Source organism: Tursiops truncatus, chromosome 4 (assembly GCF_011762595.2).
Source record: "Tursiops truncatus isolate mTurTru1 chromosome 4, mTurTru1.mat.Y, whole genome shotgun sequence".
In the NCBI taxonomy this organism is placed as follows: domain Eukaryota; kingdom Metazoa; phylum Chordata; class Mammalia; order Artiodactyla; family Delphinidae; genus Tursiops; species Tursiops truncatus.
Window position 1 is genome coordinate 116,808,319 of NC_047037.1, and position 24,174 is coordinate 116,832,492.

At 34.9% G+C, this 24,174-nt stretch overlaps 1 long non-coding RNA gene across 1 annotated transcript in view; it reads left to right on the top strand.

Moving 5' to 3' along the window:
- The window catches only part of LOC141278496 (uncharacterized), an 83,628-nt gene that overhangs the window by 27,742 nt on the left and 31,712 nt on the right, over positions 1-24,174 (top strand). The gene's annotated exons all lie outside the window — the stretch shown is intronic.

The following is a 24,174-nucleotide window of genomic DNA, read 5'->3' on the forward strand; positions in this document are numbered from 1 at the left end:
GATTGAATATAGAAATATATACATATAAAATTCTCTTTCCAGATAATTATGTTTATGTTCTTATATTAAAATTATAAAATATAATTGATGGGCTTAAATAGATGCATAAATTCTGTACCTCATTCATTTTGACATCTGAGTAAACTGGTCTAAACTTACTCTGGAGTCATCTTCATTAAGAGTTTATTTCCTCAAGTTTTGAGATTGGAGAAATGAAGTCATTATTCTTCTTGTTTATAAGCACTTGTCAGGAACTAAGGACTGTCATCCTTGAAACTTGCTTCTAAAGTTTGTGGTCATCATGGTGTCAGCCAGATGGGCTCTTAGTCCTTCCACACTATTGAATATAAGGGAGATGTCCAAAATGCAGATAATTTTACCTCTGACCTCATGACACAAGGAAAGTGCTTTAAAATTGCATTTATTATATTTTCTCATTACCCATGTTATATTTACAATGGACAGATATTAAATGAAGATAAATTTAAATAAGAACAAAACAACCATATTCATACCACCTAAGTATAACCAGTAACCCTTCGTATAAACCGTGAATGTTTTCAGTATGTGAACACACATTTTTTTGCAGGAATTTGAAAAGTGAGAGGGATAACAATGTAAAATTTAGGTTAACCCCATTTGCCCCCAAATGATTCTGCAACCTGGTTTTGAATCACTTGCGCTCTCTCTGCATGACTTTGGGCAAATTCTTATTCTCTCTGGGCCTTCCTTTCCTTATAGGAAAAAATGGAGCTAATAATCCATACCTAGTTGATAAGTTTGTCTTGAGGATTAAATAAGTTAATACAGATAAAGTGCTTAGAACAGTGCCCAGATGTTGCAAAATTATCCATAATATTTTAATTGTTTTCTTCTGCAAAGTCAGGTAGATGATATAAATTTGTACATTTTTTTTCTGTATCCTGATACTTCATTTAGCTCTTTATTAGTTGTGATTATTTTTCAGTTGGTTCTTTGTGGTTTCAGGCTGAAAATCATATTATCTGAAAATAGAAATGATTTAGACAGTTTATCTTTTCCTTTTTAATGTCTCACACACTTTTAAATTTCAAGTTCACCACTTATTGTCTTGACTACAGCTTTTAGTTCAATGTTAAATAACGGTGAGTAACTTCTTCCTAGTTTTATTGGGAATGACTCTCATGATGGTATTAAAGTATGATGTTGACTAAGTTTTATTCCTTTTCATGCTAAGAAGTTATCTTATTCTTAATGAACGAAATTAGATCATCAGAAATTTCTGTTGATGCTCTATAAATCTTGAGATATACAAATATTTTTTGAATCTGTTGAGAGGGTGATTTGGTTTTCCTTTCTTCATCAGGTGACTTGCTAATTTTATGTTATCCTTGAATAGCTGGAAGCTTATTCTTTTCTTACATACTTTAGTTCAATATTTTTTTAATTGAAGAGGGAATTTGAAAGAATGCTCAAAAGTGAGGATGGCCTATAGTATTTTTTTATTGCTTTTCTTCTTTTTGGTGCTGTTAAGGAAGTTACATTTACATTAGAATCTTTACAATATTCTCTGTGGATATATTTTCTCTATTCTAATTTGTTAATTCTGCTGCTTACCTAATCTATTTCTCATTCCATTTTTTAAATTCTGAGAATTATTTCTATCAAAATTTTTCTAAGTGTATCCTGGATTGTTTATAATAAGGTTTTAATATAATCAACTTTTTTAAATGTTTGGAGAATGTTTTAAAACAATATGTAATCCATGTCATATACTAAGTCAAATAGAGTTCTGTCAATTTAACACAAGTAATCCTATTGCTCAAATTTCAATATTCTGGTCAGAGATGGGGCTAGTTTGTGCAAATTCTACTGGACAGAGATGGGGCTAGTTTGTGCAAATTCTTAGAAAGCCCAAGTGATTCATTGGATTTACACTCTATGCACAAAGCTACCAAACATAAGCTGGTGAATTATATGATTCACACTTATTTAGGAAGGTGAGTCTTTCAGGAATGGGAAAGATTAACTACAATGGGGGTAACACTAGGGCCAGAGATAAGAATTAAAGATCTATTTAGATCCAGCATTAGGATCTTTTAGGAATCTGACTTTTAGAAATACTGTCTTGTCAAAAAAGGAAATGTTTAATATCCTTGCTCTTTCCCAAGGCTATTCCCTCTGTATTCCACTTTTCCTTCATCCAGAAAATTTACTCTATTAGATTTTCTTCTCAGTACTTTTTGACTCTCTATGACAATAACCTGTTAAATGTCTAGTATAATGGCTTTGTCTGGTGAGTTCTCTTATTGCCCTTCCCTTTTCTTTTTAACATTTTTACTATAGCTTGTAAAAGCCAAGATAAATTTCTGCCAGAATTTGATATTCAGTGTTTATCCAGCCATCCATCAAACATTTAGTGAAAATCAGCTATGCATTAGGAACTATGCTAAGAAGTAGAAAATGCTGTCTTCCAGACAGCTAGAATATTTAACCCCTACACTCAAGAGATCTTAATCTTCTGCTTGAACTCGCCAAGGTTCAGTATCTCCAGTTGGCATAGTATATTTTTAATTTGATAACCCAAAGATACCCAAAACTTCAATAAGCTCTGTCTTTCTAAACTGCACCTCCTACAGTTCATGTCCTTGTTGATTATAACCTCCTAGGCTCTTAATATATAATCTTTATTGAATTATTATTTTATGCTAAAGTCTTTGTCCTATCCCTAACTGACTTTCATCAAAATCCTATTGATCACATCTTTACATTTGTCCCAAACTTCTCTTTATCTTTGTATCTATTACCTTAGTTTTAGAACCACAAAATCTGCTCCTTGATTTTTTCTACAACCTCCTAACTATTTCTGTATTCCTCCTTCTCTTGTCCACCAACCACAGTGCCATCAAGGTTCTTCCTGAAATTTGTATGGAATTAATGAGATAGTCACCCATTCAAAAATTTTTATGACTTTGCATTGCTTAGAGGAAAAAGCCCAAACTCCTCAGCTTGCCATTTGCTTTTCTTCACAACTTGGTACCCAGTTCATTTCTTCTCAATTTATTTGCCATCCCCTCTCCCCACTCCAATGAATTTAATCACATTTGATTACTGTGTATTGTGGTTTCTTCATATTTAGACCATTTTCTGACACGTAGAGGGTATTCAAATGGTGTTTGCTGATCATTATTTTGAGAAGACTCAGGTTTATAATAAGCAGGAGCTTGTGATCTCCTGGGTGGGTCAGACTGAAGAGATATTGTTTAATTAGGTAACTTATGGGGGCCTTTGAAGTTTCATATTCGGGGAATACCATAGGAATGGGAACCATATATGTGATTTAGAAATGATCTAGTCTGGGCTGTGTTTTCTGGATGTTAAATTGAGGCTTGAAGTATCAGAGATTTATTCAGTATTATAGCTACAGCTGTTTAATACTCTGAGATTGACTACTTCCAAATCTGTGGAAACTAAAGTAAACCATAGTTTGAATCCTGAGTAAAAGTTTAAGAGACATGATGAATTGTAACTATTATATGATGCAAGTAGATTATCCTGATTTGATTCAAAATAGTTGTATACATAGACCACCAAATAATTCACCTCCAAGTCTATATTATTATGATTTTTCCTGATATTCATATTGAAGTATTTATGATTATGTAATTGTCAGTGTCCTTTGTTTTGAAGAATGTAATTGGATATTTGATTCTTAAACTCAAAGAGTAAGGCTGAGCTGGCTAGAAATAGGAAAGTCATGAGGATATCATGGAAAATTTGAGATGGAGAGATTGACATCAAGACTGAATGAATTTAGCAGTTATTTCACACAACTTGAATCAAGTAGTTGTTTTTGTTCTGCTTGTCTTCATCATATGAAAAGCAGCCAAGCTAGGTTTTTCTTATGATATTTTTGTTTAGTTGAAAATTTTGAACCAAATGTTAAGGCTCTGTAATTATCCTTGATAAATTTTAACTGCTTAGTCTTAGTCACTTCTTTCCAAGTGTCAAGGTTTGTTAACTCTTAATAGTGTCATATGTAGTATATTTCACACACATTGTCAATGACACAGTCTTTGAACACTTGCTAGATTGTTTTGACTATTTCAATAATGAAGGAAACTAAATTGATTGCTATGGTTGCACTGATTTATCAACCACTGTTGAAGAAAACACTATTCTCAACTGACTTAGTTACTATCAAGACATTCTTTTCCTATAGCTTGGGAAGAAAATCTTCAGCTTTCTACCTCTGTCAGCAGGGGAGAAAATGAATTTTTCTTTGTAGCTTTGTTTTATTTTACACATTTCTCTTGACTTTATAGTTTCATGAGACTTATAAGCCCTAGGAATTTATATTTAGTTTTATATTTAAACTTTGAAAAAAAATTGAGGTCCGAACTAAAGGTCTGCAAACACTTTTTTCTTCTAAAAAGGGGCTCTAGTGATCAAGGTTGACAAATATGATGTGACAGCTAATAGCTTAAAATGGTTCTAGCTTTCCAAATTTAGACTGAGTTCCGACTGTGGAAGGTTGGGCTTCTGTATATGAAAGCATACTTTTGGAGGAGCTTCAAGATGACGGAAGAGTAAGACTCAGAGATCACCTTCCTCCCCACAAATACATCAGAAATACATCTACACGTGGAACAGCTCCTACAGAACACCTACTGAACGCTGGCAGAAGACCTCAGACCTCCCAAAAGACAAGAAACTCCCCGTACCTGGGTAGGGCAAAAGAAAAAAAAAACAAAGACAAAAGAATAGGGACGGGACCTGCACCAGTGGGAGGGAGCTGTGAAGGAGGAAAGGTTTCCACACACTAGGAAGCCCCTTCGCGGGTGGAGACTGTGGGTGGCAGTGGGAAGCTTCGGAGCCGCGGCGGAGAGCGCAGCAACAGGGGTGCGGAGGGCAAAGCAGAGAGATTCCCACACAGAGGATTGGTGCCGACCAGCACTCACCAGCCCGAGAGGCTTGTCTGCTCACCCGCTGGGGCGGGCAGGGGCTGGGAGCTGAGGCTCGGGCTTCGGTCAGAGTGCAGGGAGAGGACTGGGGTTGGCAGCGTGAACACAGCCTGCAGGGGGTTAGTGCGCCACAGCTAGCCGGGAGGGAGTCCGGGAAAAAGTCTGGACCTGCCAAAGAGGCAAGAGACCATTATTTCGAGGTGCGCCAGGAGAGGGGATTCAGAGCACCACCTAAAGGGGCTCCAAAGACAGGCAGGCGTGAGCCACGGCTATCAGCGCGGACCCCAGAGACGGGCATGGGACGCTAAGGCTGCTGCTGCCGCCACCAAAAAGCCTGTGTGCAAGCACGGGTCACTCTCCACACCTCCCCTCCCAGGAGCCTGTGCAGCCCGCCACTGCCAGGGTCCCGTGATCCAGGGACAACTTCCCCGGGAGAACACACGGTGCACCTCAGGCTGGTGCAATGTCACGCCAGCCTCTGCCAACGCAGGCTCGCCCCGCATCCGTACCCCTTCCTCCCCCGGCCTGAGAGAGAGCCAGAGCCCCCGAATCAGCTGCTCCTTTAACCCCATCCTATCTAAGCGAAGAACAGACTCCCTCAGGTGACCTACACTCAGAGGTGGGGCCAAATCCAAAGCTGAAACCCAGGAGCTGTGCAAACAAAGAAGAGAAAGGGAAATCTCTCCCAGCAGCTTCAGGAGCAGTGATTTAAATCTCAGCAATCAACTTGATGTACCCTGCATCTGTGGAATACCTTAATAGACAACGAATCATCCCAAATTGAGGAGTTGGACTTTGGGAGCAAAGATATATATTTTTTTTTCCATTTTTCTCTTTTTGTGAGTATTTTTATGCTTCTGTGTGTGATTTTGTCTGTATAGCTTTGCTTTTACCATTTGTCCTGGGTTCTGTCTGTCCGTTTCTTTTTTTTTTTTACATTTTAAAATTTCTTTCTTAATAATTATTTTTTATTTTAATAATTTTATTTTACTATATTTTATTTTATCTTCTTTCTTTCTTTCTTTGTATTTTTTCTCCCTTTTATTCTGAGCCGTGTGGATGAAACGCTCTTGGTGCTCCAGCCAGGCATCAGGGCTGGGCCTCTGAGGTGGGAGAGCCAAGTTCAGGACACTGGTTCACAAGAGACCTCCCAGCTCCATGTAATATCAACTGGAGAAAATCTCCCAGAGATCTCCATCTCAACACCAAGACCCAGCTCCACTCAATGACCAGCATGCTACAGTGCTGGAAACCCTAGGCCAAACAACTAGCAAGACAGGAACACAACCACATCCATCAGCAGAGAGGCTGCCTAAAATCATAACAAGGCCACAGACATCCCAAAACACACCACCAGAAGTGGACCTGCCCACCAGAAAGACAAGATCCAGCCTCATCCACCAGAACACAGGCACTAGTCCCCTCCACCAGGAAGCCTACACAACCCACTGAACCAACCTTAGCCACTGGGGACAGACACCGAAAACAACGGGAACTTCGAACCTGAAGCCTGCGAAAAGGAGACCCCAAACACAGTAAGTTAAGCAGAATGAGAAGACAGAAAAACACACAACAGTTGAAGGAGCAAAGCCAAAACGCACCAGACCTAACAAATGAAGAGGAAATAGGCAGTCTACCTGAAAAAGAATTCAGAATAATGATAGTAAAAATGATCCAAAATCTTGGAAACAGAAGAGAGAAAACACAAGAAACGTTTCACAAGGACGTAGAAGAACTAAAGAGCAACCAAACAATGATGAACAACACAATAAATGAAATTAAAAATTCTCTAGAAGGGATCAATAGCAGAATAACTGAGGCAGAAGAACGGATAAGTGACCTGGAAGATAAAAGAGTGGAAATAACTACTGCAGAGAAGAATAAAGAAAAAAGAATGAAAATAATTTAGGACACTCAGAGACCTCTGGGACAACATTAAACACACCAACATTTGAACTATAGGGGTCCCAGAAGAAGAAGAGAAAAAGAAAGGGGCTGAGAAAATATTTGAAGAGATTATAGTTGAAAACTTCCCTAATAAGGGAAAGGAAATAGTTAATCGAGTCCAGGAAGCACAGAGAGTCCCATATAGGATAAATCCAAGGAGAAACATGTCCAGACACATATTAATCAAACTACCAAAAATTAAATACAAAGAAAAAATGTTAAAAGCAGCAAGGGAAAAGCAACAAATAACACACAAGGGAATCCCCATAAGGTTAACAACTGATCTTTCAGCAGAAACTCTGCAAGCCAGAAGGGAGTGGTAGGACATATTCAAAGTGATGAAGGAGAAAAACCTACAACTAGATTACTCTACCCAGCAAGGATCTCATTCAGATTTGATGGAGAAATTAAAAGTTTTACAGGCAAGCAAAAGCTAAGAGAATTCAGCACCACCAAACTAGCTTTACAACAAATGCTAAAGGAACTTCTCTAGGCAGGAATAACAAGAGAAGGAAAAGACCTACAATAACAAACCCAAAACAATTAAGATAATGGTAATAGGAACATACATATCGATAACTACCTTAAATGTAAATGGATTAAATGCTCGAACCAAAAGACAGAGACTGGCTGAATGGATACAAAAACAAGACCTATATATATGCTGTCTACAAGAGACCCACTTCAGACCTAGGGACACATACAGACTGAAAGTGAGGGGATGGAAAAAGATATTCCATGCAAATAGAAACCAAAAGAAAGCTGTAGTAGCAATTCTCATATCAGACAAAATAGACTTTAAAATAAAGTCTATTACAAGAGACAAAGAAGGACACTACATAATGATCAAGGGATCAATCCAAGAAGAAGATAAAACAATTGTAAATATTTATGCACCCAACATAGGAACACCTCAATACATAAGGCAAATATTAACAGCCATAAACGGGGAAATCAACAGTAACACAATCATAGTAGGGGACTTTAACACCCCACTTTCACCAATAGACGGATCATCCAAAATGAAAATAAATAAGGAAGCACAAGATTTAAATGATACATTAAACAAGATGGACTTAATTGATATTTATAGGACATTCCACCCCAAAACAACAGAATACACCTTCTTCTCAAGTGCTCATGGAACTTTCTCCAGGATAGATCATATCTTGGGTCACAAATCAAGCTTTGGTAAATTTAAGAAAACTGAAATCGTATCTAGTATCTTTTCTGACCACAATGCCAAAGGACTAGATATCAATCACAGGAAAAAAACTGTAAAAAAATACAAACACCTGGAGACTAAACAATACACTACTTAATAACCAAGAAGTCAATGAAGAAATCAAAGAGAAAATAAAAAAATACCTAGAATCAAATGACAATGGAAAACACGATGACTCAAAACCTATGGGATACAGCAAAAGCAGTTCTAAGAGGGAAGTTTATAGCAATACAATCCTACCTTAAGAAACAAGAAACATCTCAAATAAACAACCTAACCTTACACCTAAAGCAATTAGAGAAGGAAGAACAAAAATACCCCAAAGTTAGCAGAAGGAAAGAAATCATAAAGATGAGTTCATAAATAAATGAAAAAGAAATGAAGGAAACAACAGCAAAAATCAATAAAACTAAAAGCTGGTTCTTTGAGAAGATAAACAAAATTGATAAACCGTTAGCCAGACTCATCAAGAAAAAAAGGGAGAAGACTCAAATCAATAGAATTAGAAATGAAAAAGGAGAAGTAACAACTGACACTGCAGAAATACAAAGTATCATGAGAGATTACTGCAAGCAACTCTATGCCAATAAAATGGAAGACCTGGAAGAAATGGACAAATTCTTAGAAATGCACAACCTTCCGAGAGTGAATCAGGAAGAAATAGAAAATATGAACAGACTAATCACAAGCACTGAAATTGAAACTGTGATTAAAAATCTTCCAACAAACAAAACCCCAGGACCAGATGGCTTCACAGGTGAATTGTATCAAACATTTAGAGAACAGCTAACACCGATCCTTCTCAAACCCTTCCAAAATATAGCAGGGGAGGAAAACTCCCAAACTCATTCTACGAGGCCACCATCACCCTGATACCAAAACCAGGCAAAGAGGTCACAAAAAAAGAAAACTACAGGCCAGTATCACTGATGAACATAGATCCAAAAATCCTCAACAAAACACTAGCAAACAGAAGCCAACAGCACATTAAAAGGATCATACACCATGATCAAGTGGGGTTTATCCCAGGAATGCAAGGATTCTTCAGTATACACAAATCAATCAATGTGATACACCATATTAACAAATTTAAGGAGAAAAAGGATATGATCATCTCAATCGACGCAGAGACAGCTTTCGACAAAATTCAACACCCATTTATTATAAAAACCTTGCAGAAAGTAGACATAGAGGGAATTTTCCTCAACATAATAAAGGCCGTGTGTGACAAACCCATAGCCAACATCGTCCTCAATGGTGAAAAACTGAAACTATTTCCACTAAGATCAGGAAGAACACAAGGTTGCCTACTCTCACCACTAGTATTCAACATAGTTTTGGACGTTTTAGCCACAGCAATCAGAGAAGTAAAAGGAATCCAAATCGGAAAAGAAGAAGTAAAGCTGTCACTGTTTGCAGATGACATGATACTATACATAGAGAATCCTAAGGATGGTACCAGAAAACTACTAGAGCTAGTCAATGAATTTGGTAAAGTAGCAGGATACAAAATTAATCAGAAATCTCTAGCATTCCTATACACTAATGATGAAAAATCTGAAAGTGAAATTAAGATAACACTCCCATTTACCATTGCAACAAAAAGAATAAAATATCTAGGAATAAACCAACCTAACGAGACAAAAGACCTGTATGTAGAAAATTATAAGACACTGATGAAAGAAATGAAAGATGATACAAATACAGGGAGAGATATACCATGTTCTTGGATAGGAACAATCAATATTGTGAAAATGACTCTACTACCCAAAGCACTCTACAGATTCAATGCAATCCTTATCAAACTACCACTGGCATTTTTCACAGAACTAGAACACAAAAACTTACAATTTGTGTGGAAACACAAAGGACCCCGAATAGCCAAAGCAAGCTTGAGAAAGAAGAACGGAGCTGGAGGAATTAGGCTTCCTGAATTCAGACTATACTACAAAGCTACAGTAATGAAGACAGTATGGTACTGACAGAAAAACAGAAATATAGATCAATGGAACAGGATAGAAAGCCCAGAGATAAGCCCACGCACATATGGTCACCTTATCTTTGATAACGGTGGCAAGAATATACAGTGGAGAAAAGACAGCCTCTTCAGTAAGTGGTGCTGGGAAAACTGGACAGGTACATGTAAAAGTATGAAATTAGAACACTCCATAACAGCATACACAAAAATAAATTTAAAATGGATTAAAGACCTAAATGTAAGGCCAGACACTATCAAACTCTTAGAGGAAAACATAGGCAGAGCACTCTATGACATAAATCACAGCAAGATCCTTTTTGACCCACCTCCTAGAGAAATGTAAATAAAAACAAAAATAAACAAATGGGACCTAATGAAACTTAAAAGCTTTTGTGCAGCAAAGGAAACCATAAACAAGACCAAAAGACAACCCTCAGAATGGGGGAAAATATTTGTAAATGAAGCAACTGACAAAGGATTAATCTCCAAAATTTACAAGCAGGTCATGCAGCTCAATATCGAAAAAACAAACAACCCAATCCAAAAATGGGCAGAGGACCTAAATAGACATTTCTCCAAAGAAGACGTACAGATTTCCAACAAACCCATGAAAGAATGCTCAACATCATTAATCATTAGAGAAATGCAAATCAAAACTATAATGAGAAATCATCTCACACCGGTCAGAATGGCCATCATCAAAAAATCTACAAACAGTAAATGCTGGAGAAGGTGTGGAGAAAAGGGAACCTTCTTGCACTGTTGGTGGGAATGTAAATTGATACAGCCACTATGGAGAACTGTATGGAGGTTCCTTAAAAATTAAAAATAGACCTACCATACAACCCAGCGATTCCACTACTGGGCATATACCTTGAGCAAACCATAATTCAAAAAGAGTCATGTACCACAATATTCATTGCAGCTCTATTTACAATAGCCAGGACGTGGAAGCAACCTAAGTGTTCATCAACAGATGAATGGATATAGAAAATGTGGCACATATATACAATGGAATATTACTCCGCCATAAAAGGAAACGAAATTGAGTTATTTGTAGTGAGGTGGATGCACCTAGAGTCTGTCATAACGGAGTGAAGTAAGTCAGAAAGAGAAAAATAAATACTGTATGCTAACACATATATAAGGAATCTAAGAAAAAAAATGGTCATGAAGAACCTAGGATTAAGACAGGAATAAAGACACAGACTTACTAGAGAATGGACTTGAGGATATGGGGAGGGGGAAGGGTAAGCTGTGACAAAGTAAGAGAGTAGCATGGACATATATACACTACCAAACATAAAATAAATAGCTAGTGGGAAGCAGCCGCATAGCACAGGGAGATCAGCTTGGTTTTTTGTGACCACCTAGTGGGGTGGGATAGGGAGAGTGGAGGGAGGGAGACCCAAGAGGGATAGATATGGGAACATATGTATATGTATAACTGATTCACTTTGTTATAAAGCAGAAACTAACACACCATTGTAAAGCAATTATACTCCAATAAAGTTGTTAAAAAATATAAAATAAAATAAAATCATAGTTTTATATATCTGATAGTTTTCTTGAGAGCATGTAACCTAATGCCATGTTATATAAATATGGTACCAGAAAAGTTCAGTGAAGTATCAAGTTCATGAAGCTAGTCAGTGATAGATGAACCATAACAATAGTGATAAATATATACAGATAAGCATGACAAAATCTTTCACAATAACTTCAGATTAATTATAAAAAGTGAACTGGGTCAAATCAGACTGAGTACAGAAGAATTAAAATAAATATCTCAGTATTAAAAATAAAATGAAATTTTGTTTGATGTAGGCTTTTTTTTGATGTAGGCTTTTTTGAATTTTTAAATAAAATTCTGAAATAGCATCTAACAGGTACTTTTTTGTAAATGAGTTGTTAGTTATCATAACAGCAAATATTAACATTGATTTATTTTCATTGCAATATATTTTAAATATTATTTTGAAATACTGTTATTTTTATGTGATTCAGAGGAGAGTAAGCTATTTTTATTGAGAGTTTTTGAAAGACAAATTTTATAGTTTTGTTTCAGAGTAAAAGTTATTTCAGATGATGAATATGATGATTTTGTCATGTAAGATGTTATAAAACATAAATGATTTTAGCTATAATAGAAATTTGTCATTCATCAGATTATAGTTGATTGTGGCTAACTCTAATGTGAAGATGTTTTTCTCATTCCTATGGTTTTTTCACAATACAATGCTTGTTTCTGTATTTAGACTTATTTTAGTCTCCCTTGTGTTTAGAATTACCTATTTGCTAGTCCCCTAAGAATGATATTATGCTACTAGAGAGGTATCATTCTATCTGTCTTTCTCTCTATCTGGAACCGTGTTGTTCAACTTTGGCTGCTCTTCAGAAACAACTGAGAATATTTTTAAAATATCCATGGATAGATAATAAAAGTTGATTGTCGTGATATTTTATGTGCATCTACCTATGTCAAAACTTATCTAATTGTATACTTTAAATATGTATGGTATTTTAAAAAGTAAAATATAATGTTACTATATGACCACAAATCCCCCTACTCGGTGGGGGAGGAAGAATAATCAGGTCTAGTTGCAAAGATCCTGATTTAATTGGTTTTAGGTGGGGCTCAGGAGCTGGTGTTTATTAAATCTTCCCAGATGATTTTAATGTCACTCCAGCATTGAGAACCTCTGCCCTAGCACTCATCAGCTACTTTGTATATGGTAAATTCTCAAAAATGGCTGTTATCATTGGTGAATTGAATACATTTCTTCTTTGTATTCATTCATTCATTCATTTACAAGTAATGAAGCTTCACTCATTGAAAGGACTAGAGGTGTACAGATTATGCCAGAGGGACTCCAATAAAGGAAGTACATTTGTTACAGAGGATGGGTTCCAGGACCCACCAGGGATACCAAAATCTAAGGATGCTCAGGTCCCATATTCTACCCTTCATATCTGTGGTTCTGCATCCAAGGATTCAACCAGCCTCAGGATGATATAGTGCTGTAGAAATTTTTCAGTATGAAAAACCATGTATCAGTGGACCCATGCAGTTCAAATCCGTGTTGTTCAAGGGTCAACTGTACTCTCCAAGTAGACTTAAGCAGAATGTAGCTATGCCACAGTACTTTAGGAATACATCTGAACTCAGACACATCATAAAACCCCATCTTCATGGTAAGTTATGGTCCATTTTGAACAAAGACTGACAAAAATTGACAGATTGATCAGTTTAATGTATGGAATTTAAGGCACAGCTTTTATTGTGTTAAGGGTTAAAGGATCTATTTGTTGGGAAATTTCAATTTTATATGATATGTCACAGTTTATAAAACACTTTCTTATTAATGGTATATGATCAATGACTAACATTTCTGTCTTTTTAACATAGACTTTAATGTTGATATCCCCAGCTTTTCTTTTTTATGTCAAATTCACTCCTTTAAACATCAGTTTATACATGAAAATTTCATACAGTTTTACTGTGGTTTTGCTTCAAGGCAACAGTTTTGATAGTGTCACCATTTTTGTCTGTGTGACAGTATTTGTGCAGTTAATTTACCATTTAATTTAATTTCCTGTTATGAAAATGAGTGGATAACAGAAAAAACTAAAGAGCTGATATTGGTGATTAGAAATGTAGGAATTAAAAATGGACTGTAATTGATTTGAAAATGCCATCACAGTTTGTGTCAAAAAGACAAAGTTATTTACTTTTAGTCCTTTGGGTATAACTTTTATAATTTTGACCTTTGGGAATTTATATATTTTGTGAGTCAGAATATTCTAGGTTATGCTGCAGTAATAAGCTATCCCATATTTTATTGGTCTATCTCAATAAGGGTTTACTTTTTACTTATACTATAGAACAGAGAGTCTTGTTCATGTTAAAGTTAGTTGAAGTCCAGGCTGATGGAGGGACCACCTTGACTGATAGAGCAGAGAGAGGGACTCTGGTGAATGGCATGCTAACTCTGAAGCTTCCCATCTGCTCACATTTCATTGGCTGACACAAGTCATACAGGCATAGCTAATTCAAAGGGATGAGAAAGTATATTCCTACTAAGTGCCCATGAAGGAGGAAAATTGGAGCATTTGTAACCAAGTTCCAGTGAGTATCACAATCATTTTCTACTGGATGAGATAATTTTAGGGATAACTTATTTATGATCCTGAATGACAGGAAATCTTTTCTTCTCAATATAAGCCTGTATTGCAAAGCAGGTAGAATATTATTGTTGCTCCTTCTCAGAGAACCTGAGAATCAGAAGGCCTGGACTGTGTCACTATACACCCACAGTTAGTGAAAAGGAGACGGGGGTTTATTTTATCTCTACAGAATAATTGCTTCTCCACATAGTTCATTGATAGGAATCCTATACAGTGTTTTTCTACTTTACATTCTATAGTCTTTTTTCATAACTGCTACTCATTTTATAATCAAATAAACAGCCAATTTATGATAAGCATACATTTTAGGTTTAAAAGTGTAAATTTATAACTACTACTATCTCTTTGTTTTCTATATTTTCCTTTTGATAATTTTTAACATAAAAATTACTCCAGCCTTCTGCCCATCTTTAGAGTTTCACTAGAAAATTATATTCTACTAAGTAATAAAATAAAACAAACCATTGTCACCAGGGTATCACTGTAATATCACAGGTTATAATGTTATTGTTCCTTAGTAAGATTTAATTTTGCTTGAAATCCCAATCTTTCAACCAACAACATGAAGAAACAAGAACAACCTGCTAATGCAGTGGTCCCCAACCTTTTTGGCACCAGGGACCAGTTTCATGGAAGACAATTTTTCCATGGACGAGGGATGGTGGGGATGGTTCAGGTGGTAATGCGAGCGAAGGGGGGGATGTTTCAGGCAGTAATGCGAGTGATGGGGAGCGGCAGATGAAGCTTCGCTCAGCAGCCAGCCGCTCACCTCCTGCTGTGCGGCCGGGTTCCTGACAGGCCGCAGACCGCTACCGGTCCCCGGCCTGGGGGTTGGGGACCCCTGTGCTAATGGACAGTTTCTTAAGAAACAGGAAGGAAGTTTTTTCAATATGCAAATTTCAGCTGATGGAGGGTTATTTAATGTAATTATACTAAACTGGAATATTGGTATTTATTTATTTTTAATTTTATTTTAAAATAAATTTTAATAGAGATGAGTCAGAAGACCTAATGAGTCAAACACGATTTGTAATTATATATATATATTTGGTAAACGCTATGAGCATGGAGTTAGAAATTTGGAGATTATATATAAAAGCCTTATGGAACCAAATATTGTGGGATAGGTTCATAATGTATCAGGTTTTTCAAGTTCACTTTCTACAACTTTACAAAGAAGCTGTCAAAGGAGGGATGAATCAAGTTTTCCCTAACGTCACCACTCTAATTTCCATGAAACCAGCGTGGTTCAAAACTACAAACTGGGCTGCCAACCTTTTTCTTTCAAATGTTTAACATTTTAGGGAACACGTGGATTCCATTCTATTTTCTTTATTAAAGATCTCCATTTTATAAAGTGCTTTATTATGATGTTTTATTGCTGGAGATTCAATGGAAAAAAGGAGTGTTTCATCAACGTGAAGTAGTAATGAGACAATATTCATCGTTTGATGCACAAAACAGCCTATTGATACGTCATTCTGCTGCTAATACAGTAGAGTATTAGGGGTTAACCTCCCTGCCCCTTTAGAAATATTACAGCCATGATTTCTGAAATATAAAGTCCCAGCCATTTTGTGCTCAGAAATCTGACGGCATCATGAGACACCAGTGGAAATAAACCATGATGAATAGTTTAGCTCCATTTCCTCTTCCTTCTCCAAGTGCCTATGTTTCTCATATGTATATCCCTTTCTTGGATTTATCTCTGAAGTCTGTGGGAGATAACTTCCTCCCATTGCTAGCCAGCAGGGGGGCCCATGTTTCCTTGTTTTGGAGCAGCAGCGTATTTGTTCTACCCTGTTTACAGCCAGCGGGAGCCCTTCTTCTTCCGTATAGCTCGGCTTTTCATCAGCACAGAGGGAGATTCAAAATCAGAAATGATCTTAATTAAATGTTTTTTGTATAGAAACACCCATTCCACACCCGTGGTCTTTCGAACTCTTTGGAGGTGTCCCTCCCCACCTTCTGCCTTGGTGAAACTGTAGACAATAGACTTCATCACAAAAGGCAAGGATAAATATTTATCAGGGCACAAAAGATGTTTAGAGAACCTACATTTATTTACATTCATTATTGTGAACATGTTTAATCATGTGATGTGCTATCAAAACTGGCTGAAATATTTTCCTCTATAAAATACTTTCAAATAAAATTTTCTTCTCCAAGAAAATTATAAAAATGAATTTAAACATCCAGAATAAATATTTAGAGAATATTTATTTTAGGGTTTGGGTTTCCAAGAATATCTTATGCTACAATAAGTTATTGTAATACCTGTCTTTTAGAGGAACTTATAAGTTTATTAGCTTTATAATATTAATATTTTCAGATATGAACCATTTTATACTTCTTAGTGGTCTATAAATTGTATAAGGAATAAGTGAAAATATAACCAGATTTTAGTTGGTTAATTAACCAGGCTTAATTAATAATGAATTTTTTTCTTATAGACAAAGTCCTTATTTTTCTGTTTTTAAAATCACAATTAAAGGTATCCAATTCAAACGTAAACTTTACAATGCCTTTTTTTGGGATATGAATAGAGTAAAAGTTTATATTTGTTTAGTTGTAAAAAATTATTTTCCTCTATCATGTAAAGAGCATAATCATGATTAGGGAGATAGGATCTAATTAGTAGATTATTCACAAATTTTAATTGAATAAATTTTTTTTAAATTATATGAGGCATTTGAAATAATTGTTTAGGTAGCTACCAAAAGTAGAATTTAGCAATTAATCTTACTCATTAAAAAACACATTTTCAAGAAACAAAGAGAAACTAAAGTTTCTAGATGGAAAATTTTATAATAATTATTTGTTTTAAGAAGAATTTAATTATCTTACTAAAATGGAAATATCTACCACCATAGGAGAAATGTTATATTTAGATGAAATATAATTTTTTATTTAGACATAAATTATCATTTTAAATTATAAATACTCCTTATTATAATTTTCACATTTTCACTTCCATGTATTGTTATTTATTGATTCAATAGTCACAATTAAGCAGTAAAACACTATTTTGAAGTAGAATTTTTCAACAAATACGTTGTATTTAACAATGGAATCATCTGTTGAAGAATTGTGAATATATTTGCATGATTTTTCTCATAGTTTTTGAACTTTTTTTAAGGTTAAGTACTTGTTTCTTTTTATAAAAAAAGTAATAGAATAATAATTTGCTTAATCACTATAAACTTTTACACTTGGGTGGAACAATTTTGCAAAATTCAGATTCTTTTAGTGATGATCTAATTTTTCAAATAATGGTTTAGTGTTTACACAGTGACTATGATGAAAACTTCATTTACAGATATTTGGTCCTGTGGATTGGGGACTGTTTTTTTTTCAAAAGGCATTGTTATATGTGAATTAGACATGCTTATTTTATATTCTAATTTGATGCCTCTAAAGCCTACCTTTGTTTAATTCTCTGCTCTCTGAGGTTTTCTCAGGGGGAAAAGAAATAGAAAGTCACTCCTTTAAAAGATATGTTGTCTTACAAGAATAAAACACCTTTTGAAATGTTAGTGAAGTACTGGTATTTTAATGCCCTTCATGTTTTGTGATTATTTTTTTTTCCTATCTCAAAAGCAGTTGATTTTGAATTAAAATTAAATATATTTGAATCTACATTTTCTACTACTACAAAAGGAAAGAAATGATTATAATTACTGCATTTGGAGATTTTTTTAAAATGTAGCTTCTCGTTTAAAAGAACTTATTTCCAACCCTAAGAAGTTGGTTATTCTGTGTGCATTTATCAGATAGACCTCATATAATTTCTTGTATCTCTTAAGGAAGTTCCTATATAATAGACAAAGCATCCAAGAGCACAAACCTAATGAAAAATATGCTTTTGTCGAGATGGTTTCACTCCAGTAACCTCAGAAATGTTGGCAAGTAATTTGAGTTTCAGTGATAAGATTCTGCTTCTGCCAGTGATGGCTCTGGCCATTTGATAGGTTGAGTTTTTACAAGAACAACTTGCTGTTTATAGAAAGCTTAGGTCTTAGGGGATGCATCCCTTCCCCCAAGTTTAGATTTTGTGTGCGCATTAATAAAAAGGATGATTTCTGTTTTGGAAGATGAACAATATATTTTTAAAATAATTTTAAAATATATTTTTTTAAAAGGAAGACTATTTTAGCCTTCTAAATTGTGTCTTCTACATTCATGTGGTATTGCTGAATTACTAAAATTTGCTTTTGCATTTCCTGCTGGAAATTTAAATTTTCTTAACAAATCTTTTCTGCTCCAAGTAAATGTAAGTAAAGGTCATTAAAATATGGTGTTTCAAAAATAAAATTTTTGAAAAGGTTCAGCTCTTAAGTTCTGCAATTACCTGTAAAACTTTCTATCTATGAACTTACTTTTTGTTACTGACAATTTTGTGTAAACAATGGGTGGCTAAAATATATGTTTAGCCAAAAAAAGAAATTATTTGCAGCAAAATGAGAATAGCCACAAATAAAGACTGGTCTGTCAGGGTTCCATTGCCCAGCTAAGAATGTGAGCTGCCACTAAGTAGGGACATGAACACATCATTTAACCCTATGAGGTCTCAGATTCACCATCTGAAAATAGAGGATTGGATAAAGAAAATCACAGTACCATTTTATAATTCTAGATGACAAGCTGCAACATCAAGTCTTTGACTTCTTCAGATACGATAGAGGACTTCAAAATGTTATTACTCACTAGATTTGGTATGAGCATATATATAAAACATTGATTCTTTTAACTTTTTGTTTTGAAAATAATCAAAAATAAATCATGAAGGGTAATTCACTATGTTAATATCATATTTTATAAAGCTTGATATTTTAAACTTAAGTAAATGAAATATGAAAGTCCTCATCTTATTAGTTCTGTCATATTAGTGTAAGTTTAAATTCTGTGACAATCCATGTCTAGATTAAGACAAACTTATTTTCAACCCTATTCTGAGTGTTTCAGATGAAGATAAGATCATAGCAAAATTCAACTTATAGCACTCTTAAAAGGTTAAACTTTGTTGCTCTTTTCAAGGATAAAATAATTTCACTGTCAACTTAAAAACATTTCTTTTACTTAAAAAGATGGAATTTAATTTGAATTATGAATAAAGAAATGTACTTATCTTTTTAAAAAAATTGTCATTCCTTTCCCAAAAATGTACCATTTTGTGCCAAATCTGAAAGCAAGGACACATTTAATGGTATATGTAATATATTAAGTTGCAGTTTCAAGGCTGATTCAAGAACAATTGAATACACATCATGAAACTTCCTTATTGATGCTCAAGCACTTAGTTAGTAATGGCTTGAGGTATAAACACCATTATCTAGATACATATTGTCAAATTTAGAAATGCATTTGTGGTACTATAATGAATTTTATACGGCATAATTTGCTGAGAGATTTGTCATATTAGGTTCTATGGAAAGCTCTCAGGAAAATACTGCCTTTTACCACAAAATAAGTTTTTTACATCTATACTGTGGGGATGTAAAAATGGATAGCAAATATATAACAAAAAAAAAATATTTGTGATGAGGTGACTTTTAAAATTTTTTCTAATTTACACCAGAAATTCTATATCTAGTAGTATTATCTTTAGTTACTTGTGAACATCTTGAATTATTTTGACATTTAAAAATATTATTCATCACTAATTTTGTACAGGAAATTTAATGTATTTAATCTATCCTTATACTTCCATTCTGTGTATTTTTCCAGACAGTCCTTCCAATCACTTTTAGAGTTTGTCCCTTTAGCAATTTCCTCTTCTATTGTCTTTTAGTATAAAACTTTAGTATAAATATTAATATCATCAAGTCAACATACAGAATGCTTATTCATCTTTGTTTTTTTCTATTACTTGCTCTATTTGCATGAAAATGATATAATCAAAATTGTCAATATATTGTCTGTGTAACAATGTCTCTCCATTGAAATATTTAGTATAAAGCCATGCTGTACAAATTCAAGGGTAAAATAGATCTAGATCTCATCCTATTAGTAATTCTCAATAAATAGTGTGTGACTATTCCAACTGACATATTGAAAGACAGAGATATTTCTTAGAGGGTTCAGTCACTTGGCTAAGCTGATCTTCTAGTAGTATGGTAATTTTTAAAAGTGTGACCCCTTTTGATAGAAATAAGATGAACCATATTTCCCATGATTTTCAAGTAGTTTACAATTTTTATATGTTTACCAGTATCTATTTCTATGCGCTTTACACACAATGTCACAAAATTTGTTTGTTTCTTTTTAAATCAATATTATAGTTTTTTCAATGTTTATGTACAGGATTTATAGCAACAACTGGAATGAAACTTCTTTGCTTTGCACTCTCTATTTAAGATGCTTCATCTCAAATAAGCTCTGCATTACTAGTGATATTAAAATTTATTAAATGGAAAAATTCTCTTTCAGTTATCAGATAGCTCATTTTACCACGTTATTGGTGTTCTTGCCTTCACACAACTCAGCCAAATTACATTAGATATAGTTATCTATTTAAAAAAAAAAACCTATGGATTTAAAGTGGAATATCACGAAAGACCTTATCTCATTATGCCACAGTATATCATGGCTGAGAATATATCAGATGAGATAATGCATTAGATCTCTGCTTTCTAGAGACATTAGCATTAAAATTAAATATAGAAGAAATTAAGTCTGAGTATTTGATGTGAGTCCCAAGGTTTATGCCAAGCATTTTAAGCCATTGCTAGAAGCCAACTCTAAACTGTAAATGAAGAGATTTAGGATTCTACTGTGTCCACTATGGTAGAACTTCTCAAATGAAAATGAGCACAAGAATCATCCAGAACAAATTATTTTAAAAACAGAATCCTAAACCCACCCCCAGAAATTGAGATTTTTAAATAAATCTTCAGTGTGTCTTTTGAATTTGCATTTCTTAGCAACAACCCCAAGTGATTTTGATATAGACCATGTTTTAAAAAAATATTGTTTAGAGCATACATTTTTAGGTGTTTTTTTAAATTATTACAAATTCATGTATTTTATCCAGCAAAAAATAAACAAATCATTTAAAGGAATCTAAACTCTTACAAAATCACATACTGTATGTTAAGGAATAGCATCTTTAAAAAACAGAGATTTAATGACTGCCATACTCTTGAACCTGAGCACCAATCTTTTTGTCAGTATTTTTTGTCATTATCTGTTACTATTTTAGAATGTGCTATTGTAGTTTTCTGAGGTGACTCAGATTTTAATCATACTTTTCTCCTAGTACCATACAGCAGAAGTGTTGCAGAAATTTTAGGTACTTCTAGAATCTAGACTGTATCTCCCAGACTCACATTCATAGAAACACGCAAAAAATTTTCGGGCAAGTTGTTTCACTTTGTGGTTCAAAAACTATGACTGCAATAGATAGAAGTAAACTTGAAGCATAATATTTTAGAGCTTAAAGATGCCTCAGAGAATGTTGACCAACTGCTGTCCTATAAATGAATTCCTTCTTTAGCAAAGTGCTGGGCACATAGGATGTTCTAAAATATCACTGAGAGCAATACTGGATCATGTTTTAAAACAGTCCGTTAGAAATTCATGTGCAAGTAACATTTCAGTGGTTTGAACTGAAGCACAATTACTTGACTCACACTACAAGAAGCCTAACGTTAGGCCATAATTAAGGCTAATATTGAGGCTCAGGGATGCCCTTTATATTCCAGGCTCTTTCCCTCTGGTCCATATTGGGGCCTCCTACCATCATGCTTGCACTTTCATTTGATAGATGATTACTGCACATCGGGGCCCCATAGCCTCATGTTGACTGTCTAGGAAGGAAGTAAAGAAAAAAAATGGACTAAAAGTAAGACTATGCCATTAAACTTGGGAAAGGATGTCTAATTCTACCTACATATGACTGGACAGAACTGTGTCACTTTGCCTTCTCTGGCTTTATGAGCTGAGAAATTGAGTAATCTTACTTGAGCACACTGATGTCCCAAACTAAATCAGGGTTCTGACAGGAAAAATTGGGAATTTATATTGTGTTGGCAACTGGAATTACCTGCTTCTGCAGCTGGTGTATGTGTAAAGGAAAAATGTATCCAAAAGCCTCAGAATAATTGGTATAGACATGAAGATAGAATTCATTATTTGCTTGTTATGTGCAGCATTAACTATTTGGCACACTGTATTATTTAGTTTTTTTTTTTTTTTAATTTATTTATTTTTTGCTGTGTTGGGTCTTCGTTTCTGTGCGAGGGCTTTCTCTAGTTGCGGCAAGCAGGGGCCACTCTCCATCGTGGTGCACGGGCCTCTCACTATCGCGGCCTCTCTTGTTGTGGAGCACAGGCTCCAGACGCGCAGGCTCAGTAGTTGTGGCTCACGGGCCCAGTTGCTCCGCGGCATGTGGGATCTTCCCAGACCAGGGCTCGAACCCGTGTCCCCTGCATTAGCAGGCAGATTCTCAACCACTGCGCCACTAGGGAAGCCCCACACCATATTATTTAGAAGGTGTAGTCATGAGTCTTCATGGTGTCCCTCTCACCCAAACATGACAAAAAAAATTGGGGCTGGTGATTACCTGTCATAAAGGAGGCTAAACTAAGAGGAAAAGGGAAAACTTCCTTAAATCTTGAGAGAATAATGGTGGATGAAAAGTGGTAACAAACCCCAAAAAACTGCAAAAACTTTAATTATTGGCATTTCAGTGTGGTAGTGGTCAGCAAGAAGGTGATCATTGTGTAACCGACCTCTATACTGTTTTTATTAGTTTAAATATATGACTGACTTTGAGAAAGTCAAAGTGAAATGACAACGGCTCCACCTCTGAGTGACTCCGATATTTTATGCCTTGTTCAGCAGCAGACAGGAATTAAAATGCTACAAAATGGGAATCTTCAACCTTCTTTTCTTCTTACAACACCATTGGTACCTCCAAAATTTAAGTTTTTCCGAAGTGGTCTAGAGTGGAGGTAAGGGAGGTGGCATGGAAGGGGGGTGTCAGTGTTCTCTGACAGCTTCCTCTAGCAAGCCTAGAGAGGTTGGGCAGAGGTAGGAGGGAAACCTCTTTCTGACAGCCTGTTGAAATTCAGATTAACTTGGAATTCATCAATTCAAAATTAATCTTGATTATTACTTTTATGCCATAGCTTAGTTACTTTATAAGTTAAAGTTTTTTTTTTTTTCTTTTTGTGCCTAATCCTAGAAAGAAACACACCTGTACCATGTTGAAAGCATACACTTATTCTGAGGAGAATAATTGACAAATCTCTCAAGAGAGATTTTCCACTGCAAAATGTAAATGTAATTTTTCATGATGCACAAACCAACACTACTCATTAAATATATTACACAACAGTCTTAAATACTTAAATAAATATTAGTAATATGTTGGTATATATACTATCTGTGTTTCTCATGTATCCTAACCGTATTCTATAGACAAATGAATATTTTTTAAAAAGAGTTCAAAAGAACCTGCAGTTGGGATATACACACAAGGTCTTAATGGAAAATAAGCACAATAACTCTGGAAAATACAACAGATCATTAAGAACATTTTGAAAGACATTTTGTCTATGTTAAACAAAGAATCCATTTCCTAGTTACATATTTACATTAGAAAATGGAACAGGTGATATTATTTTTCCATTGCTTGAGTAATTTCTTTTCACTTAATTGATTTTCTTCTGTCTTTGCTATCAGTTTGTCAGATACATGTGGTTTATTACTTTTATGGGGCTCAGATTTTCAAACATAAGAGTTGAACCTCTTTGCCATAATTTTATATCATCTGATTTCAGATGTATAATATAGAGAGATAGATATGTGTGTTTTTACATCATTATGTTTCCTGCAACATGAAGCAATATTTTATATAAGAGCTCTAGGTATTCTATAATTATCACTTG